The sequence below is a fragment of the Mobula birostris genome, chromosome 14 (assembly GCF_030028105.1).
Source record: "Mobula birostris isolate sMobBir1 chromosome 14, sMobBir1.hap1, whole genome shotgun sequence".
Classification (NCBI taxonomy): Eukaryota; Metazoa; Chordata; class Chondrichthyes; order Myliobatiformes; family Myliobatidae; genus Mobula; species Mobula birostris.
The window spans coordinates 26,128,668-26,149,027 of NC_092383.1; the positions used below are offsets into that span (position 1 = coordinate 26,128,668).

General features: G+C 40.4%; 1 long non-coding RNA gene across 1 annotated transcript; it reads left to right on the top strand.

Annotated features, from left to right (window-relative positions):
• The first annotated feature begins 911 nt into the window (after nucleotides 1–911).
• Nucleotides 912–13,265, top strand: LOC140209468 (uncharacterized). The gene is made up of 3 exons (XR_011888990.1): nucleotides 912–1,091; nucleotides 8,373–8,442; nucleotides 12,776–13,265. It is a non-coding gene; the product is annotated as an uncharacterized lncRNA (long non-coding RNA).
• The last annotated feature ends 7,095 nt before the right edge of the window (nucleotides 13,266–20,360 follow it).

Genomic DNA, 20,360 nt, shown 5'->3' on the forward strand with positions numbered 1-20,360 from the left:
GGAGAAACTCATTCCACGGAAAGTTACTGTATTTGGGTTATGATCGGTGTAATTGCACCTGAAACAAGAATGGACCAAAAGATGTTTTTAAGTAGTGTCTTCATCCTACCTATCCTTTTCCCATCCTCTCTGATACTTCAAACTAAGTTTTTTTCTCTCTTTTCCAGTTCTGATGAAGGTTTATATTGTCTTGGAATATTAATACTATTTGTCTCTCCGCAGCTGATGTCTGACCTACTGAATGTTTCCAGCATTTACTGGCTTTATCTGTAAAAGGAAATGTTTCCTGTTTTCTTGGTCACCAGATGACATGGATTCTTTTCCATCTTAAACTTTAATCAAGTAATGTACAATGGAAAGTATAAAGGAAGTCAATCATATGGCAATAAAAAAGTGCTATTGAGTACCCAGTACATTTGCTCAGAAGAGAGTAATGTCTAGATATTATTATTAAACAAGTATAAGAGAATAAACCATCAGTTGTACTCATTTCTATTAATTACTCATGCTGTTATCAAACTTTTGACCCTTTCACATTGAAGGTCTTCAAACATCTAACCTGGACAACTGAATTCTGCTACTTTTGCATACACTTAGCCCCATGACCAGTTGCTCCTCACTCAAAGCATGGGGGATGGTCCATTACTTCGTTCAAACAATTGTCAAAAAAAGTTAATTGGCTTTGCCAAACATTATTTTTTTGCACTTGTGTGAGGCCTTTTGATTTTTTTTTGTTGTCCTTGGTGAATTCTCCTTACTTGCAGTCTTTATTTTCAAATCAAACATTCCTGAAGGTTTTGTTCCTATAAACAGGAGTTTGACCTGCCAGTTGCTTTGCATTGCTTTTTTCCTGGAATTATTATCAGCTTGGGTTTCCAGTATGAACTCAGTGTGTAAGAATCAGAGCTAATTGTATTCTGCTTTGCCAAGCCAATTCTTCTGATTTTCCCTGTTGATCGGATGCATCTGCACAAGATCAAACTTGTGAACCCTTTTCAACTTGCATAAATAAGAATTTAATAAGATGCTTTATTGGAAATTTTGGTGGAGTACAGAGACAAATGGAAACTTAAAGATAAGAAGCCTTGGAGGTGAGTGTGTGCAGCTGTTGGCATTGCAGGAGAATAGAACCAATAAGGAAATAACTATTTTTCTAGGCTTGACGTGAATTATGGTCTGAGAAGGGGTGTATATTTATGTAAGGCTGAAGATGGGGATTTAAGGGACTGAATATTGCTGAAAGAGCGACGTCTGCATTCAGCACAACACAAAAGATGGAAATGAAGTAACTTCCTTGTAAAATAGCTCCTGACAGAATAATTTCAGTTCAGAGAGGCTGCCTTGGGCACAGATGAGAGTTGGCTAGAAAAATAGGAAATGATAGAGTCAACTTGTCAGACTGCTAAGTTAGAAACAAAACGATCGAGTGTCCTTGGGAAGGTAGACTGTATATCTTTCAGAAATGATAAACAGTTTATCTGAACCCACATAAATAATCAGTGAGACAAACTCACAATAAAACAGGACAAAAATATGATAATGTAGAAAGTATTTTGTGAGGATTTTAACAATTACTTCATTAATTGAAAATTATGTTTGATTATTTTATTTTTTTTTACATTATGTATTACAAATCAGATTACCCTTTATTAAAGCTTTCAACGGCTAAAGCTGCACAGTACATATATTCATTAATTAGACATATTTGGAGTTTGCAGCATTAAATAACATTATATCACTAGAGGGCTATCTTCAAGAATTAGGTCTGTTTCAGGTTCCCTTTCCAAATTAAAACAGTGGGAATATTTATTCTCTCATTTAAAAATATTAACCCTGTATATAAACAGTTTAAAATATGGCTTACAATGGAACTATTCTGTTAGTTCAAATCTGCAAGAAAAGTCATGTTTCAGGACTAAATGGTTATGATAATATTTAACATATTTTAATTAACTAGAAATCTTTATGTGATAGAATTTGTGTTTCAATAAGATAATTCATAATTTTGCATGTCTCAACTTTTGAAGTTCACTCATAACCAAGTAGCTCTTCAGAATCATCAATATGAAAAAAAATAACCATCTTCCCGTTGAAGGGTTAATATTAGGCAGCTCAGCAGAGTGGTTGTACCATTTAATTTTTATATGTAAATGGAATTAACCTTAATTTATGAAAGTCAACACAAATGAACATTTACTAAATAAAATGAGTGAATTAAATATGTGATACATATGCATAGAAATTGGTTGATGCCTCTAGAGGCAAATCAGGCAGTCAAGCGTGTGTTGGGAGATAGGGAAGAACAAGAGACCATTACAGAATATAAAAATTGAAATCATATCAGTACAGGAGATGGGTCCAGGTGTAAAGAGAGGAGGGGAGGGTTTAGGTTCAGGATTATAAAAGAGGTTAAGGCTGATCAGTCTGTGTGGGGGCTGGCTCCTTGGTACTGGCATATGGAAAGAATTTTGGTGGGGATAGCATCTGATCAAGGACTTTGCTTAGTAGTAGGTTGAGGGTGTATTTGGTGACGTGGTGATTGGCTGATATTGTTCCAACGGAATAGGTCAACAACAGCTGTAAATGAGGGTGGAGGATGTAGGAGTACGAGTACAGAGAGAGTGTGGCTGCCCTTTAGGTCAGGGTTATTTTGGCAGATTAGTTGGGAAAGGACCTGTAGTGTGGGTGGAAGAAAATATGGAATAGGGAAGTAGGCTACAGGGAACAAGAGAATGCAGATTCCGAAGCAACAATCTGCTGGAGGAACTCAACAGTTGAAGCAGAACCCACGGAATGTTTCAGGTCATAATGCTCCAGATTGATGAACCCTAATGAAGGTTTTTGACTGGAAACACCAACATTTACTTTCCTCTCACAAAGGCTGCTCTAACCATTGAGTTGCTCCATCAGCTTGTATGGTACAGCAGGCTCTAGATTTGAGTCGAAGAGCATTATCTTTGTCATTATGTGCAATGTTGTATGAAATAGGTGATCATGGGCTCATGAGCATGGTTGTTCTCGGCAAACGTTTCTACAGAAGTGTTTTGCCATTGCTTTCTTCTGGGCAGTGACTTTATAAGATGGGTGACACCAGCCATTATCAATACTCTTCAGAGATTGGCTGCTTGGCGTCTGTGGTCACATAACCAGGACTTGTGATAAGCACTAGCTGCTCATCCAACCATCCACCACCCGCTCCCATGACGCTGATTGGGGGGTTAGGCTAAGCAGGTGCTACACCTTAGCTAAGGGTGACTTGCAGGCTAGTGAAGGGAAGGAGCATCTTACACCTCCTTTGATAGAGTTGTATCTCCACTCTGTCACACAGAAAGACATGAAGGAGATTTGATTAAACATTGCCTTAGAACCAACCCTTTTACGGTTAGAGACCTTTTAAGTTATGCCACAATAGACTTTAAGGTTCTGATGAAGACTCTCAGCCTGAAATATTGACTGCTCATCTCCCCTCTCCATAGATGCTACCTGACATGCTGCTTTCCTCCAGCATTTTGCACATGAGTGGTGTAAAGCCTTGATTCTGGACGCATGATCCATGAATTGTAGGGTTATTTGTTCAATTGAAGATTCCTTGTGCTGTGCCTATGTGTGCTCTGAATACATTTGGGTGCCATCGTGCAATGTCTGTGCTCTGTGTTCACATGGAGAATGAGAAACACAGGCTTCTCAGGTTCAGCAAAATGAACAATGATGGAATGAAAACACAGTACATGCTGAGGACTGTTGACAGAGAGGGTGAGGAGAGAATGCAATCTAGAACAATAGGTAATTACTTAAAAATAAAGAGTTGGCCATCTAAACAGAGATGATGTGATTCTCTATCTTCAGTTTTGTAAGTCCTTGGAATGCTCTTCTTCCAAGTGTGATGAGAGCAGAGATGGGAAGGTTTTTGATAAGCAAGTAGGTGAAAGGTTTAATAGAGGTAAGAAGGAATGCGAAGTTATAAGTTGAGATAAGATCAGCTTTGACCTTATGAGAGGCAGACCAGACCCACGGGACCAGTTGACTAATTCCTGCTCCTGCTCCTAAACTGTATGTTTGTGTCTTCATACAATTCGCCCAAAGTCCCTAATTTTCAATACATTTTTCTTCTCATTATTTTTGTTGTTATATGTAAGTCTTAGGGCAAACACTTCAAACTATTATACATCCAGAATTTTTTGTCCCAAGAAGTAGGACATGTTCATAGATTATCTTTAGTAAGTCCAAAAGTTCAAAGTAAGATATATTATCAGAGTCACCACATACAATGCTGCGATTCTTTTCCCTGCTGGCATACTCTGCAAATCTATAGAATAGTAACTATAATAGAATCAATGAAAGATCAAGTAGGGCATAGCACGAAACAAACTGTGCAAATGCAAGCATGAATAGCAAGATAAAGAATCCTTAAAGTGAGATAATTTGTTGTTGGAAAATCTCAATAAGGTGTGGTTATCCTTTTTAGTTCAAGAACCTGATGGTTAAGGGGTAGTAACCGTTCTTGAACCCGGTGTTGCGAGTCCTGAGGCGCCTGTACCTTCTCACTCAGGGCAGCAGCGAGAGAAGAGCATTGCCTGAGTGGTAAGTATCTTTGATGATGGATGCTGCTTTCCTGCGACAGTGTTTCATATAGACGTGCTCAATGGTTTATTTAAGAGAGCTTTACCCGTGATGTATTGGGCCAAATCCACTAACTTTTGTGAGATTTTCCATTCAAAGACAGTGGTGTTCCAATACCAGGCCATAAGGCAGCCAGTCTATACACTTCCTGCTACTCATCTATAGAAGCTTGTTGAAGATTTTGATGTGCTCTTTGCAATATGACAGGTCCAGAACAGGTCTTCTGAGATAGTAACACTGAGGAATTTAAAGTTACTGATGCTCTCCACCTCTGATCCTCTGAAGAAGAATGGTTCATGGACTTCTGCTTTCCCTGTTCTGAAGTCTACTATCAGTTCCTTGGTCTTGCTGATACTGAGTGAGAGGTTGCTGTTATGACATCACTCAGCCTAATTTTCAATCTCCCTCCTGTATGCTGATTCATCACTACCTTTAATACGGCCCACGACAGTGATGTCATCAGCAAATCTGAATAAGTACTTACACTCAAAACCTCAGTTGGCTGAGTAACAGTGACAGGGGGAGCAAACCAGCCAGTGCACTGAACTTGAATATCAGAAGCAGCTAAAGCACTGTACTATACTTGTGCTCATTTTCCATTGGACTAATTCCAGTGACCCGGCTGCTTGTCTGTAACTCATGCTGAAGGAGACACAAATGGCCAGAGGAATGAATTTGATTAACAACTCGGCATTAGCAGAGATGGAGGAGAAGCCGTCTGAAAATTCTTGTGCATAAAACTGCCTCCTCATTAGACACACTCTTCAGTCTGAAAAGGCTCTGATGCCCAGTGCTAGGCACTTTCCTTCTGTGGCCTGAACTGTGTGTGTGAGGGATTTCATTAGCCCACACTTTGCTGATATGAAAATGGAATCACTGGTACATGGCTGACTCATAACTCAAAGTGTCCAGGGTGATGTGAAATAACTCAGTGTGATTCCAGAAAACAAAAATTAATTCTCAGCACTTCATGGTTTAGGATTTGACATCTAGGTACATTTCTTAGTTAGCCACCACCAGTCTCTAAAAGGAGCTATCTATGGCAGCTCTTAATAAATATTCTTAAATCAGGAAATATGGCATCAACAAAGTTATACACACCCGCCCCCCCCCCACTAAGTATATGTTGAAATAGTTACAAGTGGTTAATAAAGTAGGTTACAGAAGCATCTTACTAGTGAAGAACTCAGTCCAACCTCATGCCTCTTGAGATCACCTTAGATGTTGGGACGAGTTACCAGTTTCCGCTCTTAAGCTTCCATGTAATCACAGCCCTTTAAAATAAAATAAGTAATATTTCCTCTTGTAATCTGCAATTAATTCACTCAGCTAAATTAAAAGGATCATTTTAATAACTGTATTTTTAATTAGGATAAAACAGAGGAATTCACAAGAATGATTATAAAATATGCTGTATTTAATTGAATAATGCATTTCTTCATAAATAAAGGAATTTATGTTGTGACCCAGGCTGAACATGAGTTCTTGGAATCCTCTGGACATCAGATGAGCTTTCCGCTCCAATGCTGAGTATTCTGCAATGCTGTTTGTCCCACCTTATCTCCAAGCACATTCAGGGCTTCTTCAGGTCACCAATAAAAGCAGCGTGAAGTTTCTTGAATGGAAAAGCTCATTATTTTCCCTCTCTTTGCAATTAAAAAGTTCATAAAGTTAATTAACAAAGGTATTAATATTAAAATAAAGTTTGCTTATTAAATGACTGGTGTTTACTTTCTGTGTCACTTTCAAAGAACAAGTGAACACACAGCTTTCAGGTTTACACCAGAACGGAATTTTTGTTCATTTTCTCTTTTTTACCTCGTTTATGAGTATTTTATATCCAGCGGCTGTAGCTGATAGAAACACTGACCTTTAAGCTTGTTGATTAATAGCATGATCTGTTTTCGCTTTTTTACTGTTTAAAATTACCATCTATTATAAATGTGAGATGACTGTGTGGCATTAGCCCTTTTAGTAGTCAGGAAATTATAAAATATACACTTGCACAGTAAGCAATTTTAACAATCTGCATGGTCATTCATCTTTTTAATGAGCCTTGTTTACAGCTCTCTACTATGTTCATCGTCACTCTTCCTATTTACATCTTAGCCCCTTTAATTAAGAGAGAACAGTAAAAATAGGATTTTTAAATAAATTCTGATTAATTCAGATAGCAGAAGGTTATAGGATGGGGAGGGGGGAGTTATTATAACCGATAACGTTAGCTTGTGAAAGCTTTATTCCTTTGTTCTTTATTAGATTCAGTAAATTAGCAACACTGAATAGCTGTGACAAAAGACTCCTTCATATTATGTCTTACCACCCACCGTAAGGGCAAGACCTGAAAGTTAGGTCCCTATTAGGCAAAATAAGGAAAAATAAATCTTAGCTCTATTTCTTACAGGAATTGCACTTCTTGCCACCAAAAATTAAGGAGGTTAGCCACCGCTTATTTTTTACACTAATATACTTTGCACGGTAAAAGTGTACTTCATTTTTAAAGCAGGTGAAATACAGATTTGTTAACTTTCCTACATTAAGAGGCGGGTTCATCACTGAAAATATGAAGTGCAATTAATTGATAATAAAACTGTACAGCAGAAATCCATCATTTTATTAAAATTATTATTATTTCAGGCTAATTTTAAAATAGGTATTTTTATAAAAATCAAAGCAGTTCATAAAATGATGAACTTACCATACAATATGATATATTAATTGTATATATTTCAGACCAATTAAAGACTAAGTCTGCTTTGGTTATGCTTAGTCATTTTGAAACCAAATATTAATTATGGAAAATTAAACATTCCAAAATACAAACAACACATAACTGTTAAACTTACGGGTTTGAAAAAACCTTAAATTTTATCTCTGACATTAAAAATACATTACAAATTATAAGAAAGTGCAGCTGTCTATTTCAAAAATATTCTTTTTTACAATCCCTAATCACAAACAACAATTTTCAAATATAGATTGGGAATGTTATGGCAATTTCTAAGGCTATCAGTAAACATGGGAAGAAGGGAATTAATTTGAAAACGAGAAGGAAGGGTGGATGGGACATGTGATAATATGTTCATGATTAACATAACAGAGGACAAAGACCATGCTCATCCTAGCAATTCATTACATTAGCATCTTTAAGTCTTACCATAGACCAAAGTGCAGATTAGCTGACACTACTGAGGGTGAGCATTGCTTACAACAATGCAGACTAACAGCGACCCTATCAGAAAGTTGGTTGATATATGCGAGATATTTGAATATATCAAGGAATGAACATTTTGAGTAATCTGAGAGCTGTTTTCTGGACTTAACATGCAGCAATGCACTGTGGGAATTAAATAATGGAAGGTCTACAAGCAAGGATGAAGTTTGCCTATCATTTACTCAAGAAATTTACCTCCATTTAACATCAGGACTTAGATGAAAAGAGGTATCAGAGGACAGAGTGTTTTGGGAGATATGGAGCACTGAACGATGAAGGACATTATGAATGAATCGTCATTGGGAGTTGTGGGGCACTGGAAGATGGAGAAAAATAAGGACAGAGAAAAATCCCAGAGGAGAGAGAAGCATCTGCAATGGGAGAGGGATTGAGTGTTGGTGAGTTCTGACATGCCACCTTTTTGGTGTTAAACATAAATTGTGGTAATAAGGGATTTGGATATGGTTGTTGAACAGGCTGGGGGTCAGTTGGGTGACAGCTATAAATCAGGGATTCCCAAACTTTTTTTATGTTATAGACCCCTGCCGTTAACTGAGGGATATGTGAACTCTATGCTGGGAATCCCTGCAATGGAATTCATGGACCAGGTGAGTCTGAGCTCCTTTTACGAATATCTTATAACTTCACAACAGCAGAGCTGATGGTCAAAGAGCCTTTCTCTTCACAAAGAGCATAGAGTTTACTCTGTTAAAGACTGTTCTTTAGAGTTTGAGCATGACAAATTTGGAGGGCCTCACACATATAGTGCCCACTTTAAATACCTTCCCAAGATGGAAGATCATTATCAATTTCATAACTCCAAACCATGCTCACCTCACTCAAAGGTTCTGCTAAGAATAATGTTCAATTTATTCCAAGATTAAGTGAGTGGACAGATAGAACATAAAACATGGGGAGCACCAGAACATGAAAAAACATAAAGCGTTATCATTGAGTTTTTTAAAGAGAGAAGTATCCCAGGAATCTGAAAAATAGGGAAGAATGCACAGAGGGCTGAGCTGCCAGAAGCATTTTCCCAGCAGTATCACTGGGAAGTATATGATTAACCTGTGCATAAAACTCAAATTGTTTTCAGCGCCGGCCTTTTAATGGTTACTATGGTTCTACAGCACACAACACAATAGGCAGGTCTCTTTGGGGGTCATTGGTAAGTTAAAAGCCGTTTCTGAAGATGGGAATGAATACATAATAGAACAATCCCAAATCTGACAACAGGCAAACCCACAGAGGCAAATAACCTGACAGATTCTAAGTTGGTTTGATAGTTCTTCAAATGTGGGAGAATATAAAAGACAATTTTTTAAAAAGTAAAATAATAAAAGTGCCAGCTACCAGATGGGAATATGGATGCTTGTGCTGAGTTAGATGATGTTAGCTAGGCTAGCAATAGAAGCAGTGTATCTGCAGTCAGCACCTTTGAGTTACATTGAGGTAAATCAACCAAAGTACTCACTCCATATCACTGTTCAGTGGCTGTGTTTCAACCACTTGAGAGTGGATTGGTCGAAGTTCAGTTGTTGCATTGTTTCTTCTGAATAGCCAAGCAGTCACCACATTTTATGCTTCAACAATGATATCTAGCTGGGCAAGACCAGATGAAAGTATCAAGTATTGGTTGTACCCAGAGAGGGAGTTGTTAATTTCAAGAGAGAATGGACATTGAGAAAATTGATAATTGTAATACCTATGTCAGACTGCTGTTTATTGATTACAGCTTAGTGTTCAACACAATCACTAAGAGTTTGTGTGGATCAGAAATAATATATTCTTCTTGCTAACTAGCACACCTTAAAGGTGCGTGCTTAGCCCACAGCTCCACTCCACTTATACTTGTATAAGGCATTGGTGAGGCCAAATTTGGAGTATTGTGTGCAGTTTTGGTCCCCTAATTACAGGAAGGATATTAACAAGGTTGAAAGAGTGCAGAGAAAGTTTACAAGGATGTTGTCTGGCCTTGAGAAACTGAGTTACAGAGAAAGGTTGAATAGGTTAGGACTTTATTCCCTGGAGCGTAGAAGAATGAGGGGAGATTTGATAGAGGTATATAAAATTATGATGGGTATAGATAGAGTGAATGCAAGCAGGCTTTTTCCGCTGAGGCTAGGGGAGAAAAAAAAACAGAGGACATGGGTTAAGGGTGAAGGGAGAAAAGTTTAAAGGGAACATTGGGGCGGGGCGGCTTCTTCACACAGAGAGTGGAGGGAATGTGGAATGAGCTGCCAGATAGTGTGGTAAATACAGGCTCACTTTTAACATTTAAGAAAAACTTGGACAGGTACATGGATGAGAGGTGTATGGAGGGATATGGTCCAGGTGCAAGTCAGTGGGACTAGGCAGAAAAATGGTTCAGCACAGCAAAGATGGGCCAAAAGGCCTGTTTCTGTGCTGTAATGTTTCTATGGTTTCACTCTCTGTATACCCACGACTGTGTGGTACGCACAGCTAAAAATGCCATTGATAAATCTGCTAATGACATGTCAATTGTTGGCAGAATTTCGGATGGTAATGTCGAGCCGTATAGGGGCAAGCTGGATCTACGGGTTGAGTGGTGTTTCAACAATAACCTTGCTCTCAGTATCAGTAAGACCAAGGAACTGACTATGGACTTCAGGAAGCGGAAGTTGAAGGAACACACACCAGTCCTTATCAAAGGATCAGAAGTGGAAAGGCTGAGCAGTCTTAAGTTCCCGGGTGATCTATCCTGAAGATCTATCCTGGGCCCTATGGACCATATTGCTATTTTAAGCAATCCAACAGCTTAAAATTTCCTTGATATTGAGACTAATTCTGGATTCATTTTTTAAAAAATTAATTACTTGAAGATTAATTCTCCTGCTATTATGGGGTGATTCAGACTCAAATTGTTGGATCAATGGTCCAAGAACTTGGCTACTGGTGCAGTAACATGGCTTCTAGGTTATCAAATTAGCTTGAAATGTTAGACCTAACCTGGGGCATGCATGCAACAAAGACCAGCAAACTCAGCCAGATCAAAAATGCAAGGCTAGATCACATGGCCTACACACACATCCCTGGGCCTGTTTCCAATCTGATTCAAGGATTAAGGACTTACCTTGCATTTGTTGTTTTTCATGCCTTGTGGAGCAGTGGATGCCATTTTTTGACACTTCCTTAGCGTTTGTCTGTTTTTTAAGATGACGAGATGCTAGCTCGACGGTCAACCCAGCACAGATGGAAAGCGTGCGAGGAGCCAATCAGATTTGAACCTGGGTCCATTCGCCTTGATGCCACTACACCACTGGACCGCTAAAGATCAGCCTTATTTGCCATGTATATTTGCATGTATTAAGAATTTGCGGTGGTGTGCTGGTGCTACATGCAACAAAAATTCAAACATCCAACAATTGTATAAGAATAAATTTGGAAGTATAGATATGGAACAAAATGCTCAGAAAAGCCAGTATGTATTTACAATGTAAACAGCATTATAAAAAATGGTTTAAAGTTTTTACAGTGTAGTGCTGTGACTGAGTTAATAGATAGAGGGGGTAGGGGAGCTAAATAAAATGGTTGATCAGATTAACTACCTGGGGAGAAAAACTTTTAAGATGGTGAGAAATTTTTGTTTTAATAGTCTCATAGAGTTTTCCTGAGGGAGCTTTTTAAAAAGGCAGTTTACTGGATGGGTAACATCCACAATGATTTTTCTTGCCCACTCTTGAGCAGGAGCTCAACTAAAATAGCATTTAATATTGTTATAAATAGCAAAATGAATCTGGATCCTTGTGTAAGGAATAAATCAATGGCTCTTGAATATAATCTGTAACTCCTCAGGGTTCCTCAACTCATTATAAACGGGAGTGCTGTAATGCTGCTGCGGATAGGCAATGGGAAAGCTACATTCTTTGCTCCAGAATTTCTTCATACACCAATAAACTACTGATCAGCTAATATTAGGAATCCTTCCAGCAGCAGTGTGCTAGGAACCACTGGCTATTTGCAACCTTTGCTGGAAATGAGTTGCTGATTAGCTTTCATTATATGATATGACTTTAACAGTGAACTCTTTAAGAACATGTGCCTTTGTCTATTTGGAAGGAGGATCCGTTCTGATTACACTCTCTGCGTGACTATTAGTAGGGTTCTTGATTACTATTTGACATCGACCAACAAGTACGTTTCTGTTATTTTTTGTTCTTCCAAGAATATTGGGAAGATGAATGTCCTTTCTTTGAATGCACATAGATTTGCAACAAGATAGAGTTGTATATTGTGAAAGCTCTTACAGAAACATACAGGACTGGATGCTTCATATTTGAGTAATACACTTTTCCAAAATACCAGGTCAAAGGGGAAAGGAAGTGTGGTGGTAACGTGATGGGATTGGGTTCACAGTCTGCAAAGCCCTAAGCTCAAAAGGCGACTTTAAGTCCTATTTAATATAGGTCTCTGTGAGTACCCTCACTATAGGGAGGTTCAATTGTACCAACCTACTCTTCAAGCTTACTTCCCTGTTTAGGCTCTGTGAAGAAGTCAAGCTATCAATATCAAACGTTTGACTGGTGGGTTCCCCCTCCCTACCAAGGAGGAGATACTTCCAACTAATAAAGTAGTTTAAACAGTTTATTTTATTTTTACTGATAGGCATTTAAATTGAGACAAATAGTTCTCAACACATATTTAATACTCACAGAGGATTTTTGATTTATAAAACATTCCCAAATTACAGGAGATATATAAACTACAAAGAGATTTCCAAACACAGGTACATTTCTTACAAACTAAAAGAACATACCAATGAGTTATCCATTGTATAAACTGAAGTTTGAGGAACGAATTATTTCTGTCACCCCATCTTTCTGCCATTCCCTTTGTCATTCGTAACAATCCCCAATGCTTCATAACATTTGTACTGTTTTGCTAGTAGTTGACATTTTATTTGCATGTTATGTTTTTCAGATACCTTTGCTGGAAAAAATAATTCACACAGATGGTCTAAAAGCTTCTGGGGACAGAGATCACAGACACCCAAAATAGATGCTATGACGGCTGACTCTAAATACATAAATATCCCAACAACCTATACCGTAACTGTGTTTGATGTGCTAAGTGACAAAATCACTCTGGTCTGCAAGTTTCCCTGAACTCAGTCACAATGGTGCAAATAACTTAACCAATGTTGTCTGGTTCTAATGCAGACCATTTAACAAAATTAACATGAGAGGACACAGTTTTAAGGTGCTTGGAAGTAGATACAGAGGAGGTGTCAAGGCGGAGCTTTTTACACAGTGAGTGGTGTGTGCGTGGAATGGGCTGCTGGTGACGGTGGTGGAGGCAGATACAATAGGGTCTTTTAAGAGGCTCCTGGATAGGTACATGGAGCTTAGAAAAATAGAGGGCTATGGGTAACCTGAGATAATTTCTAAAGTAAGTACATTTTGGCACGGCATTGTGGGCCGAAGGACCTGTATTGTGCTGCAGGTTCTCTATGTTTTTATGTAAAACCCCAATGTCTTACGTTGATTAAACATGAGCCTACAAGACCTCACTGTTTACTTATTTACAACAAAAATGTAAACAAGGAATATTGGTTAGAAGTTTAACTTTGTTACAAACAAATCTGACCCTTTGGAAAGGTCATGCTACTGTGCTAGAAAGCTGAGGTCAACAATAATTTTCTTGGGCCCTCAAAAGTGAATGTCCATCACAGTATTGTTAATTACGGAAGGTACCAAAGCGATGATGAGTTGTGATATAAAGGCAGTAGATAATGATACGGAATTGGTTTGGGTTGATATCATAAACTGCAGGGAAAGGAAGACACAAATGGGAGTACTCTGTATGCTTCCTAAACATGATATGTCAATAAAGAAGATATGGGGAAATATCAAGAGCATGACTGAAAGGCACAGCAATTATCATGAGAGATTTTAATCTTCTTATTGATTGGATGGACCAAAATGGCAAGGGTATTGTGAAAGTAGAATATGTGAAATGTTTTTTTAGAGCAATATATTGTGGAGTCTAGCTCGTAAGATTTGGTCTTATTTTAAACTTTCTGTTTTGCAATGAAGAAGGATCAATTAAGGATTTTGTAGTTAAATGTTGTCAAAGGGGAATGACGACAATATGACAGAATTACAAATGCAGCTGAAAAGTGAATTCCATAGGTCCCTGACCAGTGTCTTCAATTTAAATAAGACTGGTATGTATCCAACCACAATATGATAGAACCATGTCTGTGATAGAACCAAGATGGGTATTTATACTGGCATGACGGGGGAGTTGTCTGAGACAGACTGGGAAAACATGTCAGTAGATGAACAGTGGCATATATTCAAACAACTGGTAAATAATGCTCAACAAAAGTTTATCGCAATCAAAAAGAGAGAATCTTTGAGAAACTGGTAAGATTTGCGACAAACAAATAAAGGACGGTATAATGTTAAATTGAAAAGTAAAGTACACAAACTGGCAAGGGCTGTAACAGGACGCGGATCAAATGGCCTGCAGCTAACATGACTTCACTGTGGAAGCAGTTTGATGAAGATGTTAACCAAATTCTGGAGGCAACGGCGAAGGGAGGGGTTGATAGGAAGCTGCAAGCCATGACAACAATTATTGTCAGTATCGCAGCTGAGCGGTTCGGAGAGGAGGAGAAGGAAGGCTCCAAAACATCTTACTCGAAGAACCAAAGAGCATTGCGGATCCACAACATCAGGCAGGAGATGAAAGTGCTGAAGTCCCAATACAAGGAGGCAGGAGAAGAGGAGCGCACTGGCTTGGCCCAGCTGATGTGCATACTATGAAAGAAGATCAGGGTCCTCCGCCAGGCAGAGTGGCATTGGAGGCGGCGTTGTGAAAGGGCCCGAAAACTTGCTGCCTTTATCACCAACCCCTTCAATTTCACCAAGGAGTTGCTGGGGAAGAAGCGCAGTGGGAAACTGGCCTGTTCGCAAGAAGACATAGACCAACATCTGAAGAAGATATATAATGATCCTGAAAGAGAACAGGAGTTGGGAGAGTGCGATATCCTAATAGACCCACCTGAACCAGATGTGCAGTTCGACATGTCAGAGCTGCAGCTAAAGGAAGTCAGAGAGGTTGTCCGCAAAGCAAGGACAAGTTTGGCTCCAGGACCAAGCAACATCTCGTACAAAGTGTACAAGAACTGTCCCAAACTTCTGCTGCATCTGTGGAAGACCCTGAGAATCTTCTGGAGAAGGGGGTAGATCCCAGAACAGTGGAGAGTGGCTGAAGGAGTGTGGATCCCGAAGGAGGAAAATGCCACCCAGATAGATCAGTTTGGCTTCATCTTCCTGCTGTGCGTCGAGGCGAAGATCTTCTTCAGTGCCGTTTCTAACCGGCTGTGCACCTGCCTAGCAAAGAACACCTATAGTGATACATCAGTCCAGAAGAGTGGCATTTCAGGGATGCCGGGCTGTCTGGAGCACATCGGTGTGGTGACACAACTCATCAGGGAGGCCAGAGAGAACAAGGGCAACCTGTCAGTGTTGTGGCTCGACCTGGAAATGCATATGGCTCGATTCCACAAAAGCTGGAGCACTCACACTGACCAAATATCACATCCCCAGCAGAATCAGAGACCTTATCGCTGATTATTACAGCAACTTCAGGATGAGTGTCTCTTCAGAAGCAATTACATCAACCTGGCACAAGGTGGAGATCAGCATCATCACAGGGTGCACTATCTGAGTGACACTGTTCTCCGTAGCCATGAACATGCTCACTAAGTCTGCTGAACCAGAGTGCAGAGGGCCCAGAATGAATTCTGCTCAATGGCAACCACCTATCAGGGCATTCATGGATGACCTCACAGTCACCACAGAATCAGTCCCAGGCTGCCGGTGGATTCTGCAAGGGCTCGAAAAGCTGGTGGAGTGGGCCCGGAAACCTGCCAAATCAAGGTCGATGGTGCTGAGGAAAGGGAAGGTGGAGAACAAGTTCTGGTTCAGCATTGCAGGCACAGCCATCCCAATCATTACAGAAAAGCCAGTCAAGAGCTTAGGCAAAGTTTTTGACAGCTCTTTAAGGGACATAACATCCATTCAGGCAACCTGCACTGAGTTGGATGGCTGGCTGAAATCTGTGGACAAGTCTGGCCTACCTGGGAAGTTTAAAGCCTGGGTGTATCAGCATGACATTCTTCCCAGAATTCTGTGGCCCCTCCTCGTCTATGCAGTTCCAATCTCGACAGTCAAAACCTTAGAGAGGAGGGTTAGCAACCACCTCAGGAGATGGCTGGGGCTGCCAAAGAGCCTGAGCAGCATCGCACTCTATGGACACCACAACAAACTGCAACTGCCCTTCAAATCCTTGGAGGAAGAATTCAAGGTAACAAGAGCCAGAGAAGTGCTACAGTATAGGGACTCAAGTGACCTGAAGGTGGCTGGAGTAGGGTTCCAAGTAAGTACTGGCAGGAAGTGGAGGGCAGAAGAAGCTGTTCAGGAGGCAGAGGCGAGGCTGCGTCACAGGAGGCTGGTAGGAGTGGTCACACGAGGGCGAGCTGGGCTAGGATCCTTTCCAACTCCCCAAATGGATGCCAGAGGGAAGAAAAGGCGTCGTCTAGTTCAGGAGGAGGTGAGAGCAGTAGTGGAGGAGATGAGAGCCTGCAAGGTGCTGGGAATGAAGCAACAGGGAGCTTGGACAAGATGGGAGAATGCGGTTGAGAGGAAAGTGAATCTGGGCTGATCTTTGGAAAGCCGAACCACACCGCATCCAATTTCTCATCCAAGCAGTGTACGACGTGCTTCCAAGCCCATCAAACCTGCACACATGGGGCAAGACAGAGTCATCTGCGTGCCCACTGTGCTCCAAACGAGGAACCCTGGAGCACATCCTCAACGGCTGTGCAAGGGCACTTGGTGAGGGACGGTACAGGTGGAGGCATGGTCAGGTCCTGAAGACCATCGCTGAAGTTGTCAGTACAGGAGTTGTGTGGGCGAAGTGGTCCCAACCCTCCAAGCAGACTATTGCCTTTGTCAGAGCTGGGGAGCAGCCAATACCTGCCAAAAGAACATCTGCAGGCATTCTGACCTCTGTAAGGGACTGGCAGCTGTTGGTGGACCTCGAAGGGCAGCTGAAGTTCCCCAACCATATTGCAGCGACCACTCTGCGAGCAGACATTGTCCTAGTGTCTGAGTCTACTAAGTAAGTGGTGCTGCTGGAGCTGACAGTCCCATGGAAAGATAGCTTGGAAGAGGCCTTTGAAAGGAAGCTCTCCAAATATGCAGGACTGGTCAGCAACTGTCAGCAGGCTGGATGGAGAGCGAGGTGTCTCCCAGTGGAGGTTGGTTGTAGGGGATTCAGAGCCCATTCTTTAGTTAGAGCCTTCAGCATTTTGGGCATCGAGGGAGAGAGGAAGAGGAGAGCCATCCGCAGTACCACCGATGTAGTAGAGAGGGCCTCAAGATGGCTGTGGCTCAAAAGAGGGGAGCCGTGGAGTCATAAGTAGCTAGCCATCTGGACACAAGCTGGGATCTGATCAGCTCCGGCTGGGTCACCTGGAGGAGGTTGTATGATGTTGAAAGACCCGAAACACCCGATGATTCCAGGAACATCACTGAAGATGTGTCCGGAAGCATTAATAGATTTATGTACACAACAGTAGACCGGATAAATGGGAAATTTTTAGGATTCATTAGCATAAGAAAGAAGAAGAATCTGAGAAGATTATGATGTAAAAAACAAACAATATTAAAAAAGTATATAAAAAAAATTTTATAAATGTAGAGCCTGTAGAGATGAGGTTGGTGAATTAAAAATAGAAAAATAAGAAATCGTAGATATGGAAAAAGGAATGCTGGCTCAGACCATGAGAGGCCTGCGACAGGCATTTTCATGCCTTACAAGGCGCAGTTGGAAGTCTGTGTGGGACACCACTCCTCGCACAGACACTAGAGCAATGTGTGGTTAAGTGCCTTGCTCAAGGACACAAACATGCTGCCACAGCTGAGATTCGAACTAGTGACCTTCAGATTACTAGACAAATGCCTTAGCCATTTGGCCATGTCCCCAACACAAATAGTAGATATAGTAATATAATAACAATAGATATGTTGAGTAAATTTTTTGTATTAGTCTTCACCATGGAAAACATTACTCGTATAAGATGACTAATTTCAGATAACATGGTGAAACTGTCATGTACTTCGGTCAGAGAAATCAAAAGGAAAACAATCACTGATGTGGGAAATGAGTGGAAGTGAGTGAAATGCAGGGGAGCAGCAGTTCTGGTAAAGTAGGTGTCCTAGTGTGAGAATCACAAATTAACCTAGTTGGCAGGAAAATTAAGTAGTTAAAAAGACAAATAGAACATCAGCCTTCATTGTCAAGGGAAGGAGTTTAAAACAGGGATGTTCATTGCAATTTTGCAGGGTTGGTGGGGCCACATGTGAAATACTGTAAAGTGTTTTCATCCACTTACCTTAAAAAATAGTACAGTAACAATGAAGGCAATACAAAGGAGATTCACAGTCTTACACAACACACAAAATGCCAAAGCAACTCAGCAGGTCAGGCAGCATCCATGGAAATAAATAAACAGTCAACAGTTTAGGCCAAGACCTTTCACCAGGACCATCTTATTCCTGGAATGAGTGGGTTGTTCTACCAAGAGAGACTAAATAGCATGGGTTTATATTCATTATTTTCTATCATTCATGTGTCTACCTAAGGGTTTCTGAAATGCCCCTAGTACATCTGCCTCTAACACCACCTCTGGCAGGGCCTTCCACACACCCACTATTCTCTGTGTAAATGGGCAGCTCTGACACCCCCCTATACTTTCCTCCAATCAGCTTAAAATGGTGCCCCCTTGTATTAGCCAGTTCTGCCCTGAAAAAGAAGTAATTAAATTAGAGGTGGATAAACATTTGGCAGATGGAGACACAGAGAGGAATTAGGAAAATGTCACAGAAGAGGATATGAGGCCAACATGGATCAGCAATGATTATACTGAATGTCAGGGCAGGCTTGAAGGACCTGATGACTGACTCCTGCTCCTTTTTTCTCACGTTCTTACATGCTGAATGTGCTCCATTAAATGTGGATGAAATGAATAAATGATACTCCATTGAAAAATACACGAAGGTAAATAGTTATGTTATTCACACTAATGGAGAACAGGCATCTCACTTGCAGGAATCAGAATTCAGTCCAAATAAGTCTGGTGGTTATCCTGCTAACTTATCTGTAGGATTATTGAAACCCACTCCCACTCCAACCTCAGACCCACCACCCTAATAAATGTGTGTACATGAAGCGAAACAAGGCAAAAATTGGACAAATGATATATGCATGCCAATTTACCTCATCTGCATTTGGTTGCTAACATATGGACTTTTCCCACCTGGTGCCAAAGAAGTCAACAAATATGCTTGGCACAAAGCCAGGTGGAAATCCAGAGCGTTTTCTGCCACTGGGAGTAAAACAGAAGAGCTAGAATAGATAACTTCATTTGCTATTTCATTTGACCAGTGTGAGAAACCCCAGTAATCCTTTCCTGGGGGTGGGGTGAAGAATAAAGTTTTGCAAAACTTCTAGTGATGAGTTCCAGTTAGCATTGACGGTGTAGCGTGTGCTTTCTTGGATATTTAGTGCAAGGGTTAAATAGCAAAATGTTAATGCATGGTCGGGTTTAGAGCTGTTAGAAATACTCAGAAACACAGGCAACAGGAAATATATCAGCAGGTGGGCAAACAGATATCTTTAAATCTTCTTAGAAAGAGAAAAAAGAGGAAGAAAGGTTTAACAAGACACCTCCAGAGCGTACGGCTTAGTAGTTGAAGACAGGGTAACTAAAATGAGGGAAGATTGAAAGACTAGAATTAGGCAAGTGTAAATACTGTAACTCTGTAAATTATAAGGTAGAGTAAACAAAAGAGGTTTAGAGGGCTACGAACATGGAGTGATTTTATAAGGAAGGTTAAAGTTTGAGAAGCAAAATGTTACTTAACTTTAACCAGGAACCAACAGAGGATTACATAACAGGCTCCAAATAAAGTCGGGCAGCATTACTGACAACAATGCCTTCCTCCCTGATATGCTCAATGTATTTGGTGCATGTATTAAACAGAAGGGCAAAAAATTGCCACCACTCGTCTGAACAGCCTCCAACACAGCCTTCCAGAGAACGAATCTAGCTTGGATGGAGTCCCCTGTCTATTTCCACTTCGTTTAGAAATTATGTCTCTAAGGTACTTTGCTTAGATCCTTGTCTTTAGACCTGTATGCTGAGTGTGTTTCCTCTCTTACCTAATGAATAAAACAATTTGCCATTTTAAGTAAGCGTACATGTGGTGGATGGGGTCCAGTGAAATCTATAATTCACCCCGTGCCTATGTCATCCACTTGCGCTTATGCTTTGGAAGTCTGATCATCTCTGTCATGGCAGAACTACAGAACATAAAAGGATATCTGCAAAATAAAGCAAAAGCAATAGAGAAACATCTGGAATTATTTTCAGATTTGAATATTTGACGCCAAATGACTTGTGACAGCCAACTGCTGAAAAACATAAGAG